This window comes from Larimichthys crocea, chromosome III (assembly GCF_000972845.2).
Source record: "Larimichthys crocea isolate SSNF chromosome III, L_crocea_2.0, whole genome shotgun sequence".
NCBI lineage: Eukaryota > Metazoa > Chordata > Actinopteri > Sciaenidae > Larimichthys > Larimichthys crocea.
In genome coordinates, this window is record NC_040013.1 from 22,900,684 (window position 1) to 22,918,788 (window position 18,105).

The window sequence follows — 18,105 nt, forward strand, 5'->3', positions numbered from 1 at the left end:
TCATATCATGTGGTCATATTGGCATATTGTGTCTTCAGCACAGTTTTCCATGTTATGATAAAGAGCACATTTCATGAAGTTCTTAGACCACAGATATGTGATTTCAGAGTCACAACATTAGCTAAGATGAGCTGCAAAATTGCTCAATAGGGACGATCCTTGATGTGATGATTAATTAGCTGCCAAAAGATGAATGCACAGTGTTATTTTCTAGACTAGATAACGTTTGAAGACCATTAAGAGTTACGATTGCTGGAAGGTTTAGTCTCACTGCACTTACACTATTGGAGAGACAGTACTTTGCTATTTCATGCACACATTGGAAATTTCTCTTCAAAGAGATATGCCAAGTCAGAGTACTTAGGAGGTTTGCAATCAATTAATGCACATCACATTGGGAGATGTGGGTCCTTTTTTAATCTGACAATAGAGCAGTTGCTAAAGCATAAGTGCCTGGTATGATCAATATCTGCAAAGATAAAATATCACAAAGATTATTAAGATTGAGAAAAGACCGTAAGCTTTAGTAATGCTGATACCCCAAACTCTCTAACCAAGGCTATCAGCAGAGTTTCAGGAGCAGGAATACACCTCAATTGTGGATCTTCCAACATTCCTTTAAATACCCTCCCAATCCTCTCCTACTATTTCCTTTCTTTCGTCCTCTCCTTCCAAATCTTTGCAGGATCCTCACTGCTAAATTCCATCAGGCACAGCTGTGACGCATACCGTGTGCGCCACGGCCACCAGAGTTGATCGCGGCCTTTCTAGACAGTCTTTGTGACCCGACAGAGGCGTTTCAAAGGCGTCCCAGACAGAAGCGGCGCTCCGCTCTGTTCCACTGAGAATATGTGACTCTTCTATTTTTAACAGACACCATTAGCAGCTGCGTAAATCTGCACAGAGCAAATCAAGCTGGTCGGAAGTCACACACACACACACACATAGACACACGGCATCGAGAATCCAGATGATTTTCAAAATAAAACACCAAAAGAGAAACAATTCAAATACATAGCATTCTGACTTAACTAAGTCTGGCAGGCTCTCAATTGTGAGAAGTGCCTTGTGGGATGGGCGTTAGTAAAGGATGTGCCAAAGCTTCCACACAATGCAGCAGCATCCAAAGTACAAGCTTTCTTCACCATCTTTCCATTTCCATTAATATTATTATGTTTAAATGATATTATTATATCATTTAAACATACCTGTTGATGTGGTCGGTGATCGTGGTGTGTCCTAATTAATCACTGGGTGATTCAGCATTCAAACACATCTTTCATAGTGTACAGGCTGTAATTAGACTTTAATCAATGTTGACTAAATGTTACCATAATCGGTGCATTGTTTATCATCATCAGCAGCAGTAGCAGCAGTTGTGGTGAAGGCAACCAAAATAGATCTATTTTTTTTAACTCTACTACTATCTGTTCAGCTTGTTCCAACATCTCCAAGCAACAAACTGTGACTAAGTCTACTCAGTACTAAAGACATTTCAACTTGTGTGTCTTACAAATCCACAGGATGTTGAGAGCGTCTCGTTTGGATTATATTCCAATCCAACGTAAACACTCGTTTCGTCGAAACAGACGGTTGTTAAAATTCATATTCAGATGGCTCACTTGTGTATGGCTGGGTGGCAGAAGCAATTGTAAGGAAATGTAAGTCTGTTAAGTCTGCACTATTTTACAACAGGTGTTGTATTCCATTCATAGGTTTAAATGACACACATACATTGATACATGCATATGTTTTTGGATGGTTACAGCTTAAGATGCAGCTACTATACAGTGCAGAGAGAGCTGCAGGCTTTATAAGGTACTCTCTCTCTCAGCCATTGACCTAGTGTGTGTGTGTGTGTGTGTGTGTGTAGGTGTGTGAGTGTGCGTGTTCTCAGATTGACCGGAAACATCACAGAGACATGTCCACCGTGATTAGCACTTGTGTAAATGTCAACCTTGTTTGTAGTGCAGGTAATGAACAAAGCTTTGGATCTTAAAGGGGAGAGAGGAGGGTTAAAAAAAAGAATAAAAGAGAGAAAGGAAATAGAAAAAAAGAGGAGTAGAAAAGGTGGAAATGGAGAGATGAAGCGAGGAGAGAGAGAATATTGTGTAGGAGGGGAGAGGAGAGTGTAGAAGTGGAAAGAATGAATGTTTGGTGCGATAAGAGCGGAGGAAAGTGTAAGGAGAGGAGGGGGAAGTGACTAGGGGAAGCGAAAGGAGAGAATGGGTGTTGTAAAAGAGGAAGGAGAAGGGAGGTTAGAAGAGGACGGGAGGATGATGAAAGCGATGTGAAGGGAAAAGGTGTGGGCAGAAAGGAGGGAGGAAGAGAGAGAGGCAGACAGAAAATACAGTCGGAGAGGAGACAAGATAAAGAGGGAGAAGATCCAAAGGTTTGGTAAAGAAAAGAGAGAGTGATGAATGGAAAGGATGATTAAACGAGGAAGACAGGAGATTGATGTTCCTAAAATATGCTGCAGTAGCAAGCATTGCCCAGATCTGCTCTGTATATTTGAGCTCATTCATTTTTTTTGCTGCAGTTTGTTCCAGATGCCAGAAAATTAAAAGGCAAACAAACTATCTATGTCATTTCTTTTAATTTAATTCCTTCCTTCCTTCCTTCCTTCCTTCCTTCCTTCCTTCCTTCCTTCCTTCCTTGTTGCTTCCTGCTATTGGTCATTTAGTCAATCCCCTATTCCTGTCTCCGACATTCTTATTTCCTTATTCCTTTGTTATTTCTGCATTGCATTTGTGCTTTTCCATCATCCTTCCTTTCTTTCTCTCGGTCATTTTGTCCTTCTGTCCTACATTTCCTCCACTTCTCCTACTATTTTGTCCTTCTGTCCTACATTTCCTCCACTTCTCCTACTCATGCCTCTTTTTTTCCCGTCATTGTTCACGATGACTTTCATTACTTTCCTCCTCTCGTACCTTTCTCTCGTTCTTTTTTTGCTTGTCACAGTCCCCCCCTCCCTGTTTATCGACAGCCAATAAACCCGGTAAATAAGAGTTCTCACAAGCTTTTCTTTCCAGCTGAAGCATGTTTCATTTCATCCTGCCCTCGTGCATCAGCTCTATTGTTAACTGGGCTGCACTGCACCTGCACTGCATCAATCTTTTCTCTCCTTTTCTGCTTCGCTCCCCTCTCTTTACGTCTGATCTGTTCTTTCCTTTTTCTGCTCTGCTCTGTTCATTTCACATCACTCTGGTGTTTTTTTTTTTTTTTTTTACCCCCACCTGACTCATTTTCTGATTGGTTTTAATGGAATACACAGAGAAACTATAGGCTGCTCCTGATCTAGAAGGTTGTTTTGTTTCTCCCCATCATGCTGATTTGATTTCAGGTGTCATTTATCTGTGGTTTTAACTTCAGGGCAAAACAAAAGCAAACCAGCTACTGCAACATTTCCCCGAAAAGTCCCACAGTGAGCATGATCAAGTTATATGCACGGGTCTGACTTGTAAATGCATATTTATGGTGATTTGGAAAATCTGCATTCACCTTTTCCATAAGTTTTACTTATGAAACCGATCCTCCTTTAGACTCACTTTTGCTGATCACTCTAAAACTGCAGCCTTTCTCATTGTTTAATTCATCGCCTACTTCTCAGTGAAGAAGTGACAGTGTTCACCTGCTCTGTGATTTCACTTCATTGTGTCGCCTATTTGCTGAAGCCGTTCTGCTGAGTAGCAGGCTATTTGTTTTTGTCACAAAGTGCCTCCTCACTTTCTGGATTGCTTCTTTCGTGTCACTTCAGAGGGGAGTTTGTGAAGCGTGGCTTGTGTGAAGTGACACCTCAGTATGAATTTATGATAATTAAGGTACGACAAGGACAGTGATTCATTAATATACAGTGCAGATACAATGGAAAGCACAACATTCAAATGTTTTATTCACAGTGTTTTCTTGTAAAACGGCAAAAGAGAAGTTAGACATTTAAAATAAACTCCTTGTATACCATTTGTCAGATCTTAAATAGCCGTATAGAAAATGTGTTTTGCACATCATCTTGATGGCTCATTGTATTATTTACTGGTTGCTTTGCTTTCTAACACTCTATTTGTCTCTATTATACTCTCATTTGACTTGACTTCAGTTTATTGTAACGCAGTATACGTCATGCTCTGCTCTGTGTCATCCTGCTCCACTCAGTACCATTTCATTTTACACTGCTCTGTTTTTACTGAGGCCCAAGGCTACTGGAAAGGAGAAGAGAGGAGAAAGGAGGGAGGAGGAGAGGAAAAAGAGAGGAGCCCTGGGCTATTTTTTTTTTTTTAGCTCAGCCCCCCCACCCCAAAATAGTTCCCTTATTTTAGGCTGTCCCCAATAACAGAGGAGTGGCTGCAGGTGAGGAGTGAGGGAGACAGAGAGATATAATGACATGATTGTTCTTTCCTGGTATCAGCACAGTCCAAATTCATGTGGTACAAATATGAAAACAATGATATAGGATGTGGTTTGGGCTTTAAATGCACATGATTTATTTAAGTCTACATATCTGATTTACAGTGGATTTGTTTTACTTCCGTTCACTACTATCCATGATATCCAAGATATTTGACAAATCCATGGACCTCACCAACTTCCCATCACCAAAATTTCTGAAAGCGTTCACATAATTAGGTCAGCCAATCACGTTGTGGTTGCATACCAAAAATGAGACAAAGCAGAGATGCTCTGGTATCTCTGCGGTTGTTTAAATCAAGCGGCAACCTCTGTGGCTGTGCAGACGTGCAGTTCCTCTAATGTCCACATGAGGCTGGCTACAGAAGTGAGTCAGTCTCCATAAGGCCCCCATATTTAAAATGTCCAACTTCACAGCAGAAATAAACATGTATACAGTCTGGTACAAAAGAAACCGTTTTGGTTTCTATAGATATTAGCCAGGAGGAGGTTCACAACTGCTCTTTATAAACCCGTGTGTGAAAATCCTTATTTATACTGTCTATGGTTTAAATGTGCAGAAAGTTGAGGATAGGTGAAAACACACAAGTGTGTGAAGAGTGGGTGTTTTAGCGCTCTAGACTCTGTGATATTGGCACACACACACACACATGCACAGACATGCATATACCTGAGTGGGGCTGTGGCCTCTGTGTTGCTTTAGGAGGAACACATCTTGACCCGCTGTTGGTCAAAGCTGGAATGACAGCTCTGGTAGACATCAGGCAAAGGAAAGGAGTATGAGCATGTTTGTGTGTGTCTCTTGTGTGTCTCTCTTGCATTGCATAACAGTTTTCTTCTCCCTGAGGTCTACTACCCATTAAAAGTTTAATCATCAGAAGGTCAAAGGTCACGTCTGAAACGACACACACTGTTTACTTAAATGACCCGGTTACAACGCCATCAGTCCAAAGTCTCCAACAGAAGGAAGCCATATAATGTTGATGTGTTTTTTTATGAGCAGGCAAGGCTCAAATAAATGGATTGATGTTTGCTAAGAGACTTTATGTCATGCCAGGTTTCATTTGATTTTGATTTTTCTGACCTGTAGATCTGTACACATGCAAGATGTGTGTGTGTGTGTGTGTGTGTACTGTACATGGAAGTGTGTGCATGTGTGTGTTCTTTCTGTCAGTATTTAGGGACACAGCATACTGCAGGCTGGTCTCTCTTCACAGCTGATGTCTGATACTCCCCCATCTTTCATTTCACCTCTGTTACTGTTTTCCTCTCTTGACATTTCAGACTAATCCAGTTCGGCAGACTGATCATCGTTGCCCTGCAGAAACCTCACCAGTCGGCAAGGACAACCTTTCAGCAAACCTGCTCATTTTATTCCTCTCATGAATTCCCGTGGATTTATTTTGTCTTTATCGTCGTCCCTTTTGTTCTTTTTATTTTAAATGTTATGCAAGTGGAGCTTGTCAGACAGTTACCATTTTGTACAATATCAGTCAACTGTGTATAAAAACCGATAGTTACTGCGACCTTCAGAGTAATGGTGAAACGTCTTCGATCAAACCTCCAGTCTACTTTTTTGTGTTTGTCTTTCTCCAGACTCCACGGGTCAGGTGGGCTATTTTTCTTTCTACCGTGGCTAAGCTTAGACAACATGACACCAGTGTCACAGCGTCAGTCACTGGGCATGTTTTGCACCTGTCCTGAGCCAATCAACTCACAACAGGTGCACCAACCAGCACAGCAGGACCGAACCACAGTCATGTCTGTTAATGCCACACATGAAAAATGTCCTACAGGTGGCTTTTTGTTGGATCATATCCCTACAGAGTAACATTGATTATATTTTCAATTCCCTACTCAACAGTGTAGCTAAACAACAGCATATGACATTTGTTGTTGCCTTCCAGAAGGACTCCCATATTTGTTGGACATTATTTTTCAGCAGCTTTTAAAACTCTTATCTTTCTGATTTATCTTTCTGCTCCACTACTGGTGTGGATACAGATTTAAATATGTTTAAGCACATAAATTACTTGGTTAAGATTAGGGAGATAGAATAATAAAAACAACACTGACCGTGGTAGCAAACTGGAAATGAAAGTTTCTGTTTCCAAACCACACTTTGTCTTTGACCTATGTATCCCCATCGGCCCTCTCCTTAAAAGGCTTTGCAGCATGTCACACTATGTACTTCCACATTTGTTGAGGACAGACATGAGGCACAATATGCGTCCAGTCGTTATCAGATAAAAGGAAAAATAGGTAATTTTACAAATTTGAGCAAACACGAAATGCATTTTTCACTCTCATAATTGATGTTTTTTTCACGAAATTGGATAAACTAGGGGAACCCTGCTGTATAATGTTTGTAAGGATGAGCCGTTGCAGGTCACAATGGAGAGTGACTCAAAGCCTTTTGGGGTCTGTGTTCTTCTTTTGTGCCCGTTGCCATGTGGGCTGTGGTGTGATTTCTTTTGTGCAAAAGAGGCACTCACAGTTTAGGCCAATGTTAGGCCCCATTACTATAAGTCATGTTCGTATCAAGGTACTGAGAGCAATATCATGTGCACCCAAGTAAAGTTCCTCAGTCACGACCCACAGATTTCACCATTAACTGGCCAAAATATGTGCATCCTGCCAGTTGTAGGCCCTAATTTCACCTGCACATTTCTTCTGTTCGGGTTTCATATCATCATTTCTTACAAGGGACATTTTGAAGGACAGTGGCTCAATTCAAAAACAGTGCATCACTATGTTGTTTTATTATTAGATGTGCAATGATGCCACTAGTGACCATTCATCCAAGAAAAGGGACGTGCAGAGAGGGTCAACGCGTCAAGCACGTTACGCACTGTCTTGGACAACCAATTCCCCTGACACTGTCTGGACTGAGAGAGAGGGAGAGGGAGAGAGTGTGTATGTGAGAGAGATATATGCTGAGTGACTCAGCATTATGTGTGCAGATGTCCCCTTTGGTAAGATTACTCACCTCCTGCTTGCTCCAGCCAACCTGTGTGTGTGTGTGTGTGTGTATGTAAATGGGATTGTCTCCATGCAAACATGAGGTGACATTAAGAACATCTCTGTAGCGTGTAATGAATTATTGACTTGTCCATCAATGCAGATGAAGTCGTTTGCTGGTAGGGCCTGTAACAGTGTGAATGTAAAGAGGTCACATGACACATCTCTGCAGTAGATATATTTATACATCCATCTATCAATGGCTGCTCATTCCAAGCTCCATCGTCTGCAGCTGGTTAGTGTAGTGTCACCATGGCAAAGACGGCTCCCCCTTAACAAGAGACGACTGGAAGATGCTTATATTCTTTCAGACAACTTTAAACACAAAACAAAGACAGGAAACTGGAAAACCGCATTTAATCTACAAGATACACAAAATACTATACTTATACTACACTAGATTTTTCGTTCTTTGCTACCTACTGAACCTTCAAAGGTCAATATTATGCAAATGTGATCATTAAGGTTTGAATTTCAGCCACATTTGACTAATTTGTCAATATATTGTATTTTGGAAAAACAATCAAAGACAATCAACAGCCTTGGTGTGTGTGCTTTTGCATGTCAAGCAGCTTTACAGACACACTCAATACAGTCAATAAAACAACCGTGAGAGCAATAGTTGGGACAGAGCTGCATCTGAATGAAGGCCAGTGACAATGCAGATTTTTTTTGGGGAGATTATATTTTACGCAGGTCATCATCTGTAAATGTTTCTAAAAGAAAATGTAATTATTCTTCCTCCATAATGTGGAAACTCTGAAACCATATTTGCAACATAAAGAGACAGTAAATGGCCAATCTAAGCTCCTTTTTATACAGTTGATTGGAGTAGAGACGGGGCACTGCCCTCAATTTTTGTAACTTTACAAAGTCATGGTGACTTTCCAGAGAAATTGGAAAGTTTGCTTAAGTGTTAGCTCAAAATGCTCGGCAAATTTTCTACTCTTTCTCACCTTCATACCGTCACTATCTGTGTTGGGTCCAGAAGTTTGGATCAAGTTACAAACAATGGCCAGGTCAGATCTTCTTACACCGAAAATACACTGCATGCGGAACGGCTCCGGAACGGCTCTGCTCCGGAACGACAGCGTACTCCGCCGTCCGCCAACTCGCCAGAACGCACAAGATCTCGCGAATTCTTGCGAGCAATATGTAGCCTCTTTGACTCCTGCAATGGCATTCCACGCCGCATCTTTTTTCTGGTGTCCTTATAAAAAGGATGTGAGGTAAATCATAAATCATAAATGATAGGTTGATTTTGGACCCCCAGAATCAACTTCTCCTCATCCATGGTGTCGACGGTGTGAAAAGACGCCTGAAAACCTCTGACCTGTTGACTTCACAATCTGCTCTGTGCTGAATTTATGCACCGTGCTCCGGCGTCCGTGAAAAATAGAAGCTCTGCGTATGTCTTGCGGAGTCGTTCTGGAGCCGTGACGCAGTGGAACCAGAGACACATTGACTAAAATTGAAACCTATCGGCTCCGTCGCCTTGGCGGAGCCTTTCCGGAGCCATTCCGCATGCAGTGTATTTTAGGGGTTAGGGTAACTCTTCTTTGAAGCACATGCAGAGCACATTAGAGTACTTGTAGATTGGTACCTCCAGGTCTAAGTGTCTTGGGGACTTGTTCACGAGTGTTAGGAAAATGTGGGGAAGGCTCTCAATTTTCCAGTCCATCTACATTCCAACCCTCACCTATGGTCATGAGTTTTGGGTAGTGACCGAAAGAAGGAGATCACAGATAGCCTTAAAGACAGGGTGAAGAACTTGGACATCCAGAGGTAGCTCAAAGTAGAGTCGCTGCTCATTTGCATTAAAAGGAGCCATCTGAGATGGATCAGTCATCTGATAGGGATGCCCTTCCTTTGGAGGTTTTCTAGGCATGTCCAAGTGGTGGGAGACCCCAGGGCTGACCCAGAACTTGCTCAGAGGGATGCCTGGAATGCCCTGCTAAATCTGCTGCCCACAGTTGAGCAGAAAGAAATGTAACAAAAGTATTGCCACCCTATCTACCTTTGCTGTGATGGAAATTTAACGTTATAACCATCTAACCTGTTATTTGGTAGTTGTCTACTTTGACACTAGTTTGAGTAACAAGTCCATTCATGGCTTTTCACCTCAGCTGTAGGTGTCCAGAAGAATCGCAGCATTGAGGTTTAACCGTCTATGTGGTTAGCCAGATAGTGTACCATTGTCATGTTAAAATTGTACTTTGTATTTAGAGAACAAGACTTGAAAAAAAGGATATAAAAACGTGGGCTTCCTCTATACTGTGCGTGTGACTTCTCTATTCTTATTCCTTTTTGTGAGATTATATTCTTTGTGTGTGTGTACAGTCTTTGTAACTGCATGATGAATTGCCATCTTTCCCATATTTTACACTGCCACAACCAAATTATACTAAAATGTAAATTATCCTATTTCACAGCAGTCTACCATTATCATAATCATGGTGACAGTCTAATAAAATGCGTCCCTGCAGAGATGCAGCATGCTTCTCAGCCTCTGTTCACCAAGGAGTGCACACCGCTATTATTCAGTAATAGGGAAATTCACCCTGAAACAAAACCTCAAATGATTTTCTTCCAACCCGTGATATCAACTCCAAAAAAAGTCAAGAAGCTCTCTTTGAAACTTTATGATGTTTCTGCATTCTGCATTCAGCTGCATGACCAGAACTTTTGCTGTATAAACAGTAATTAGTGTAGGATATTATTTTACGCACAACAACACAGATTCATTGAAAAACATTGTTTTATGGTGGATTTTTCCTTTAATTCAAAGTCTCCTTTAAACAGCGTTTGACATATTGCAGCTGCATCACTACACTCAATCTGGACATATTCAGCTCATGTCACCAGCACAGGTCTTGATGATGATTGTGTAGCAGGATTGTTTGATTGACAGTTATGAGAATGGCTTTGCTTTAAGAAGGCACCCTGGGGTGCAGCTTTTCTGAATTATGAATAAAATAAAGCTCTTATGTGTCTGTTTCATCTTCACATCTGCAAAGGGATCTCTCACATCTTTTCTCAATATATTTCAGTGGAGTTTTGTTGAAATATGCTTTCTTATCTTGACAGAAATGAAGCAAATTCAATTAAAGGACAATATTATAATTCAGTGGAAGGATAAGGTAAAAATCATGGTCATGAAAAAATGATAAAGAATGAATTTTTAAAAATCTTTAGTGGGCGAACTACTACTTAGAATTAATATTTAAGCATGAACTGCATGAATGACGAAAGTGTGAAAGAAAACTATTTTATTTACAGACCTTTCTATACTGTAACTCAAGAGCACTCGACAAACTGAGTAAAAGCCTCATAATTATCTTTACAAGTGAAGTTTCTTGTATCTATATTTATGTCTACTGTACATCTACAGCCACTGTCATATTCCCGGTGTTTTCCTTGCTCCAGCCTGGCAAGCCTTTACCAAATCAGCTGTACCAGCAGTAAGAATTTGTGGGATCTTGCCTTGTTGTCTCTCAGGGATATCGACTAATGATCCCTATAGGCCCACCAATGTTACTTGTAGTTTCACAAGCCCTCATTAGGTCCATGCCACAGTCCCCTCTAATGCCTCTTTCTTTTTTCCTTTTTTTTTTTGGTGGACATGACCAGAAGGTGTTCGCCAACATTTTTTTAAAAAGCATGTCATTCTTTCCACGAATTCTGATTTAATACTTCTCCTCTATGACTGGTGAACGTCTCGATATTATTCTCATGTCATTCCAAGCATGTGAAGATATTTTGAATCAGAGTAGTCCCATTCAGCTGGAGACGGTAGATTTTCTTCAGTACGGAACAATACCGTATTATCCGTGGAAACCCTTGCCATTCACAAGTTTGGTAGATCTGACTAACCAATTGTTCACTTCCTCAGTCAGCCAACATATCCGATTCTTTGCTGCCCGTTTATTTTGAAATCCTTACCTCCCACCCTGCTGACAGATAGCTTGCCCTTTACTTTTCAATTGGATAACTTTCCCTCTGTCTCCTTCCTCTGTCCATCTAACCATGAATTAGTTTCCAACCTTCATTTCATTTCACCTTCTCTGCTTCTCTGTCTGAACTTGGATCTGTTTTTGCCTCTCCACCTAAGCCTGAATCCATTTCTGTTTCTCAGCATGAGCTTATAGCTTCTCTTAACCTGTGTCTTAACCTGAGCTTTTCTGTTGTCACTGCCTAAGCCTTTATCTGTCAAGCTTAAAACTATCCATTGTTTAAAGCCTGCTCCAGTATCCCCGTCAAAGCTATTTTCCCTGCCAAAACCTGCCTCTAGTCCAATTCTATAGCCTCTATGTATCGATCAAGTCTCACCTCCAGTTTATCTCTATTTCTCTGCAGTCCAAATCAGTGTCTCCATCAGGTCTACTTGAGCCAGTGTCCTATCAGCCTGTGCCCTCTGGTCTCTCCTTGGTCTCCCAGCATCTAACCATCCTGGACCAGATTAGCCTGTTTCATTGTCTTGTGATCCAGTTTCTGTTTGAATAATCCTAAAAAAAATCCTGTGTGCCAACCTGAATAGCTGCTTCTCTAGAGCCCAGGATCAACTCCCGAGCAGCTCCTTATGTTTACTCTGTGCTCACAAAGTCCACAGTCTCTGCACCTGTGCTTGTTTCAGCCTTAGGCGACAACCTCTCTAAAAGCCTCTCCGTGTTAATTCACACAGGTTAACATGCAAGTTAACAGGGCTCTTTGCCATTGCCAATGTGATCTACCTTGCAAAGCATTTCCTTGGTTTCGACCCATTACTGAAGTGTCCTCACTGACTTGTCTTTGTAACACTAGCATCTTGATCAACTTGGTGGGACACTGTGAGACGTCCTTCTGAATTTAGTCTCTTTCATCTCACATTCTCACCAGTGCGACTCTGGAATTTCCCACACCCTGTGATCTATTTGCCCACACTAAGGTTCCCTACTTTTCAGGTCACCTAACCCAGTACAGTACTTGCCCACCCAACTACTCCTCATTCCTGGCTGGCTCTATTTGGATTTCCTGTAGCAAACCTTATTTTGTCTACTCATTCTTGGATTTATTTGCTTTGTCTCGCTTGCCTGCCTATTTTGATCAATTTTGAAAATCGGGACTTAGCAAACTGTCCTTTACTCCTCATTCATTCAATGATTTGTGGTCACTCAAACTGTTATTCTTTTTATTAATCCCAGTTTAAGTGGCGGCTGGTGAAGAATATTCCAGGTGGGGCTCTGCCATATTCAGCCAGTTTCATAAACCATCCCATCCTGATACAATTTAACACAAACTACAGGATACCAGTGCTCTGTGAAATTTATGCAGGAAACCTGGGGTTAAATCTAATACCATTTAATACCTTTTTAACACCTTCTAAATACTTTTTAGAACCTCAATGTAATTTGCCTCTAGTCATACAGCAAAAACAGGATCGATAAATGTTGCGGTCAATCCCTTAGTCATTTACATTTACATTTAGTCATTTAGCTTTTATCCAAAGCGACTTTCGGAGAAGATGCGATGGCTGCAGTGGAAGTTTGACTGGTGGTAGGACTCGGTTGGAGCGGTGTGCTGGGCATATTAGCAGCACAGATATTTGATATTAATGGCTGCTCTCCCATCAAGCTGTCAGTCAAATGAACACTCAGATCAGTGGTGTCCAAACTTTTTTTTAAAGAGGGCCAGATTTGACAATGTGAAGATACCTGGGGGCCAATACAAATATTGAAAATATGAATGATTTAAGATTATTATGATTAATTTGAATTTTTTCATTTTATTTTTGTGGCTCAGAGAGGGCGGCGCCCTACCGCCCTCTATTGGCCAGCCGCCACTGATAAACTCGCGGCCTTACAAGCCAAGTTGTGACAATTTGAGTCGCCATTCAAATCCACTTCAGTATTGTACATAAGTAAGTGAACACACCATCAATCAAATGCACCTAAGTTTGTACGTCTGTAAGTGAAGGCATCATGATTCATGTAGCCTCAGCTCTGATTCCGACTGTCTTCAGTTCAGCACTACATTTGATCTGCTATCATGTTCAGTTTAGCACAAAACTAGCCAATACATGCACTGCACATTAGGTTACTGGCTCAGCAGCTCATTATTTATGACTGACTTATCCAAATATTGTTTCTGTAGCGTTTGCGGTTTTTTAATAGGATTTTAATCAGAAAGGAATATGCTGTGAATCACAGCTGAGCTGACAACAGTCACCAGTGGGGAGCTCCACTGCTAAAAGATACTAATTTGGCAACAGTGGGAATTGTGATTCAGTGTAATGGATTCACTTAATTTAATTGAATGTATTCGCATATGTACCGAACACCTCTGCTGATCAGGCATTTCTTTTGGTCCCTGGAACCAGTTAACTTAAAAGTCACCGTCTTGTGACGCCCCACTGATACTGCAGCGTACCTCTGCTGTGCTGCCTATACAAATATATTATACAGACACTTTAAACTGTACTGATGCAGAGCAGTTCACATCTGACGACAAAACAGGAACCACACAGCGATTTTGGAATAAAGCTGCTAAGTGTTTTTAGCTGCGACCATCAGCTCTATAGCGCCCTCTGTTGGTTTGGTCAGTCAGACGGTTGGTCGATTCGCAAAAATGTCCCTATTGGGGGCCACAGTTTTTGACACTAGGACGATGAAATTTCGAATTCATACTTGTGTTTTTCACACAAAATATTTTGAAGCCGTGTGTTCACTGCCAGTGTCTCCAGGTCAGATTTGTAGTGGACTTCTTTTCTAAATTCAAATCAGAAGAAGCAATCCTGATGTAGTTGATTGGACCCGATTTGTAATGAAAAGTTTGAGTCTGTTATTTTATAGTAATGGTTCAGCCTTGGTTGCATTATTGTGCTTATACCATGGCTACTGAAAGAAAAGAAGTGTTGCTTTGTGAGTTGAGTCTTATAGTTTCATATATTATTTATTGAGAAGCCAGTTCCTCTTGGTGAAGTTTACAAAAGGAGTGCACGTATTTCATAAACCCAACTCTTAAGTTGAGGTTATTTTGTATGCTGCTTCTCTTGGTTCTTGTTTGTCCATTATTGTAGATAATGGAACAGTCCCAATTTAAGATTTGAATGCATACCTGTCAGCCAAGTAAGAAACTGTCATTTTAATGATAAGGTTAAAAACTGATGGATTTTATGACATCATTGTATGAATCCGTTATGGAGGCGAGAAGCATGGATGTGTGACATGTTTCTGGACTCACTTTTTATTTTCAATGGGAAATTGATATTAAAGGGTGGGTAACGTGAGTAAGAGGGAAGTGGGGGTTAGAGCGGGTGAGACAGTGTGTGTGTGTGTGTGTGTGTGTGTGAGAGAGAGAGAGAGAGTGACAAGCCAGATATACGCGTGTACACACACACACACACACACACACACACACACACACACACACACACACACACACAAAGACAGAGAAGTGAAAGAGGCGCGCACACACACAGCACAGAGAAGGAGGAGGAGGAGGAGGGCGAGCTGATCCTTAGTCGGTGTGTGAGGGAACAGACGAAGTAGAGACCTGCTCACACACAGACACACACTCACACACACACTTTCGCTCTCTCTCTCTCTCCCTCTCACTCTACTCTCTCTCTCTCTCTTTCTCTTGCGATCGGAGCTAGAGGGGACGGGAAGGGAAGAATGAGGAAGAAGCCCGCTGTCCTGCGCGCCTCGTCCCAACAAATGCGGGTTTGCTGATAAAGCGCCGCTCCGGTCATCCGATCAGAAAGGTCGTACAGGTCGCATGGAAACGAGGAGTAGGCAACACCAGAAAACAACAAATAAAAAGCTGTCAGTGCATGGGAATCCGGACTCCTCTCCCCTTCTTTTGTGCGTCTCGGTCGGTGGATACGCTAGCGTATAAGAGCTCCCTGCGTCTCCATTACCATTCCCCACTACTGGCTTACCTCTACTACTACTCCTCCTCCTCTTACTCCTTGCATTGCTTCTATTATTAGTGCTGATTTTACTACTGACTGTCTTCTCCGGATTGTTGGAGTCTCTCTGGATAAAAAAGGTAAGACGTTCCGCAGTTTTCTGGGTGCGTTTTTTATTTTATTTATTTTTTTAGCGGGGATGATGATGATGATGATGAGTGCCGGGGGGGTCTTTGCCTCTATTTCACCGCATTGTCTGTGGAGAAGGCAAGTTTTTTGGGGAGGGGGGGAAATAGAGTGAATGGGGTGTGAAAATGGGACCGCGTCGCCGCATGGAGAGACCGTTTGGAGACTTGTAAGCACCATGCGTCGGGAGGGTTTGGATGCGATGTGGAGACGATGTTTCCTCACCTCATCCTCCCGCGCCACGCTTTCCACACTGCGCCTTTCCTCCTCTGTGATTCAGAGATTTGTAGAGAGAGGACCATTTGATGATTTTGAAATCACAGGGTGCGGTGGGAGGTGTTTGTCATTTGTTTTCTCATTAAAATTAGTCTTTGGCTTCAGGGGCTGTTTTTTTTTTTTTGCCCTTCATTCCCACCCTCTTTCCCTGCCCTCCTCTCCCTTTCTTTCCTCCCATGTTTAAGTCCGGCTGCCTGCCTCGCTAATTTTCTAGAGGAACAATAATTACTGATGCAGAGCACGTTCAGATAAACCACGCTCGCACCCTTTTATAGGCTTTCAATGTGGAAGTTGGGTGACAAACATGCGCAGTCCATGCTAAATTTCCCCTTAGAGATGGTAATCCTTGCAGAGGATAAATGATCCAGTCGCTTAAAAGCGCAATGGGATGCACATTTTGCGCAGTTATGCACGGCTGTATCCTTTGCGCCAGACAGTGCAGTGCTTTTTGGGGGGGTTGATGGAGTGCCTTTGCACATCTGTGCGGTGCAGGCTGGGGAGAGATAGGAGTCCGGACCCCGCGGTTTGAGTTTGAATGGGATGAATTCAGCGTTGTTTCTGAATTACAAGTGTACGAGTTGGATTTTTTTTGTCTTATATCCAATTATAAAAGCTTGTTTTACGCGCTGCCTGCTATTAAAGAGAAATGAATCAACGACAGAGCTTCACGCATCATTTAACTGTTCCTGTAAACCTGGCACAGATAATATTAGAGGAGGCAGCAGACAGCGGCTTTTCATTCTCCTGATGTGACACTACAAACGGTTCGTCTTGTGAGGAGTGCTTGGCACATCAGGCAGGAACCATCAAGGCTTCCCAGGCAATCTTTTTTCCAGCTGACTTCAGTCGAGGCTTTATGCTCATGACACAGAGGAACTATAGGTGCTATGAAATATTTATTTATGAAAATGAAAAAGTGAAACACAGTCAGAGGTCTTCACTGCTTTATTTTACCCTCAGGCAGTGGTGCAGTTGGTTATTGATGAAATAGAAGATCTCGTATTGATGCAGTGCTCAGGCTGCATTTGGACAAAACAGATTCAGATGAACATATGTGATGTGTTATCCAATAAAATAAAATAAAAACTGACCTTTTTCCAAATTTGATGCCAGATTCAGGCCGCCTCTCAGTGGGTCTGCATCAGTCAGAGATTAGGCCTGTTCTTTTACTGAATGAGGAGATGCCACACACACACACACACACACACACACACACACACAGGCACTTTCTCTCAGACATGTAGCTGCTACAGTGCAGCAATTGCTGGGTCACTATGTTGTAAATAAGTCAGTAGTAGCTGAGAGGAGGCTGAGCTCCAAGAAGCAGGTTTAGCATACCACCATGTGGCACATTTGATATGTGATATGAAAGGTTTGCTTAGGATTATTATTATTACCATAAATATGTTTCAAAAAACTCGAATTAAAGATTTATTTTGAAGGGGTTAAACGGCGATGGCTTCATTTCTTCTGCATGGGTTATGGTGTCGTGTTTAAAATGGTTTAGTTTAAATCATTCATACACACTCATGGGGGAAAAAAATTGCATTTATATTTGCACTTAAGTAAGACTGAACAACACTGTAGTATCCCCAATATAACGTTAAAACTGCCTTCAACATTTTTTTCCCCCCAAGAATAAGGATGGGAATTAATAAGATTTTTCCGATTCCGATTCCATTATCGATTCTGCTTAACGATTCGATTATTTATCGATTATCATTTGGGAAAAAAAGGAGAACAAACAGTTTGATCAGCATCAACTTACTACAAAACTACAACAGCGAGGTCAAAAGAGGCCCACAGCCTAGTAACGATGTGTAACTGTGGCAAATACACATGTTTAATGTTAACTGTTATACATGTTTTACAAAGAAGCACATCGCGCTAACATGGTAGGCAGTGGGTTACTTACCAGAGTTACCTTCCGTAGTAACCGCAGAGGTGCTCATAGCCTGGCTGCTGCTGCTAGGTTGAGATTCATCTCCAGTCCGAAGCGTGTCAAAAACACGACATTCATTTAAAAATATTGCATGTTGTGTGCGCAAATGTTTCTGCATGTTCGTCGTGTTCCCTCCCAATGCTGTTATCTCTACTTTGCAATGATTGCAAGTCGCCCTGTTGGTATATTTTTTTGGCAAAATGCAGCCAAACTTTGGAGCAATTAAACCGAGTGGGTGCCATTGTTTACTACTGATTGCACTGCACGTGCGAAACTCGCGTAAGTTACGTGACGTAATTAGTTGTGCTTGCTGGAATTGATAAGAGAATCGTTAGATAAACTGCCAAATGTCAACAAGAACTGGTTCTCGATTCCCATCCCTACCCAA

The 18,105-nt window shown here is 41.8% G+C and overlaps 1 protein-coding gene across 2 annotated transcripts in view; it reads left to right on the forward strand.

Annotated features, from left to right (window-relative positions):
* Positions 1-14,893: 14,893 nt before the first annotated feature.
* Positions 14,894-18,105, forward strand: part of slc8a1b (solute carrier family 8 member 1b) — a 133,303-nt gene continuing 130,091 nt past the window's right edge. For both annotated transcript variants that reach the window (XM_010743188.3, XM_019260587.2), the window contains exon 1: positions 14,894-15,453. The gene's annotated coding sequence lies outside the window, so the exon portion shown is untranslated. The remainder of the gene's footprint in view (positions 15,454-18,105) is intronic.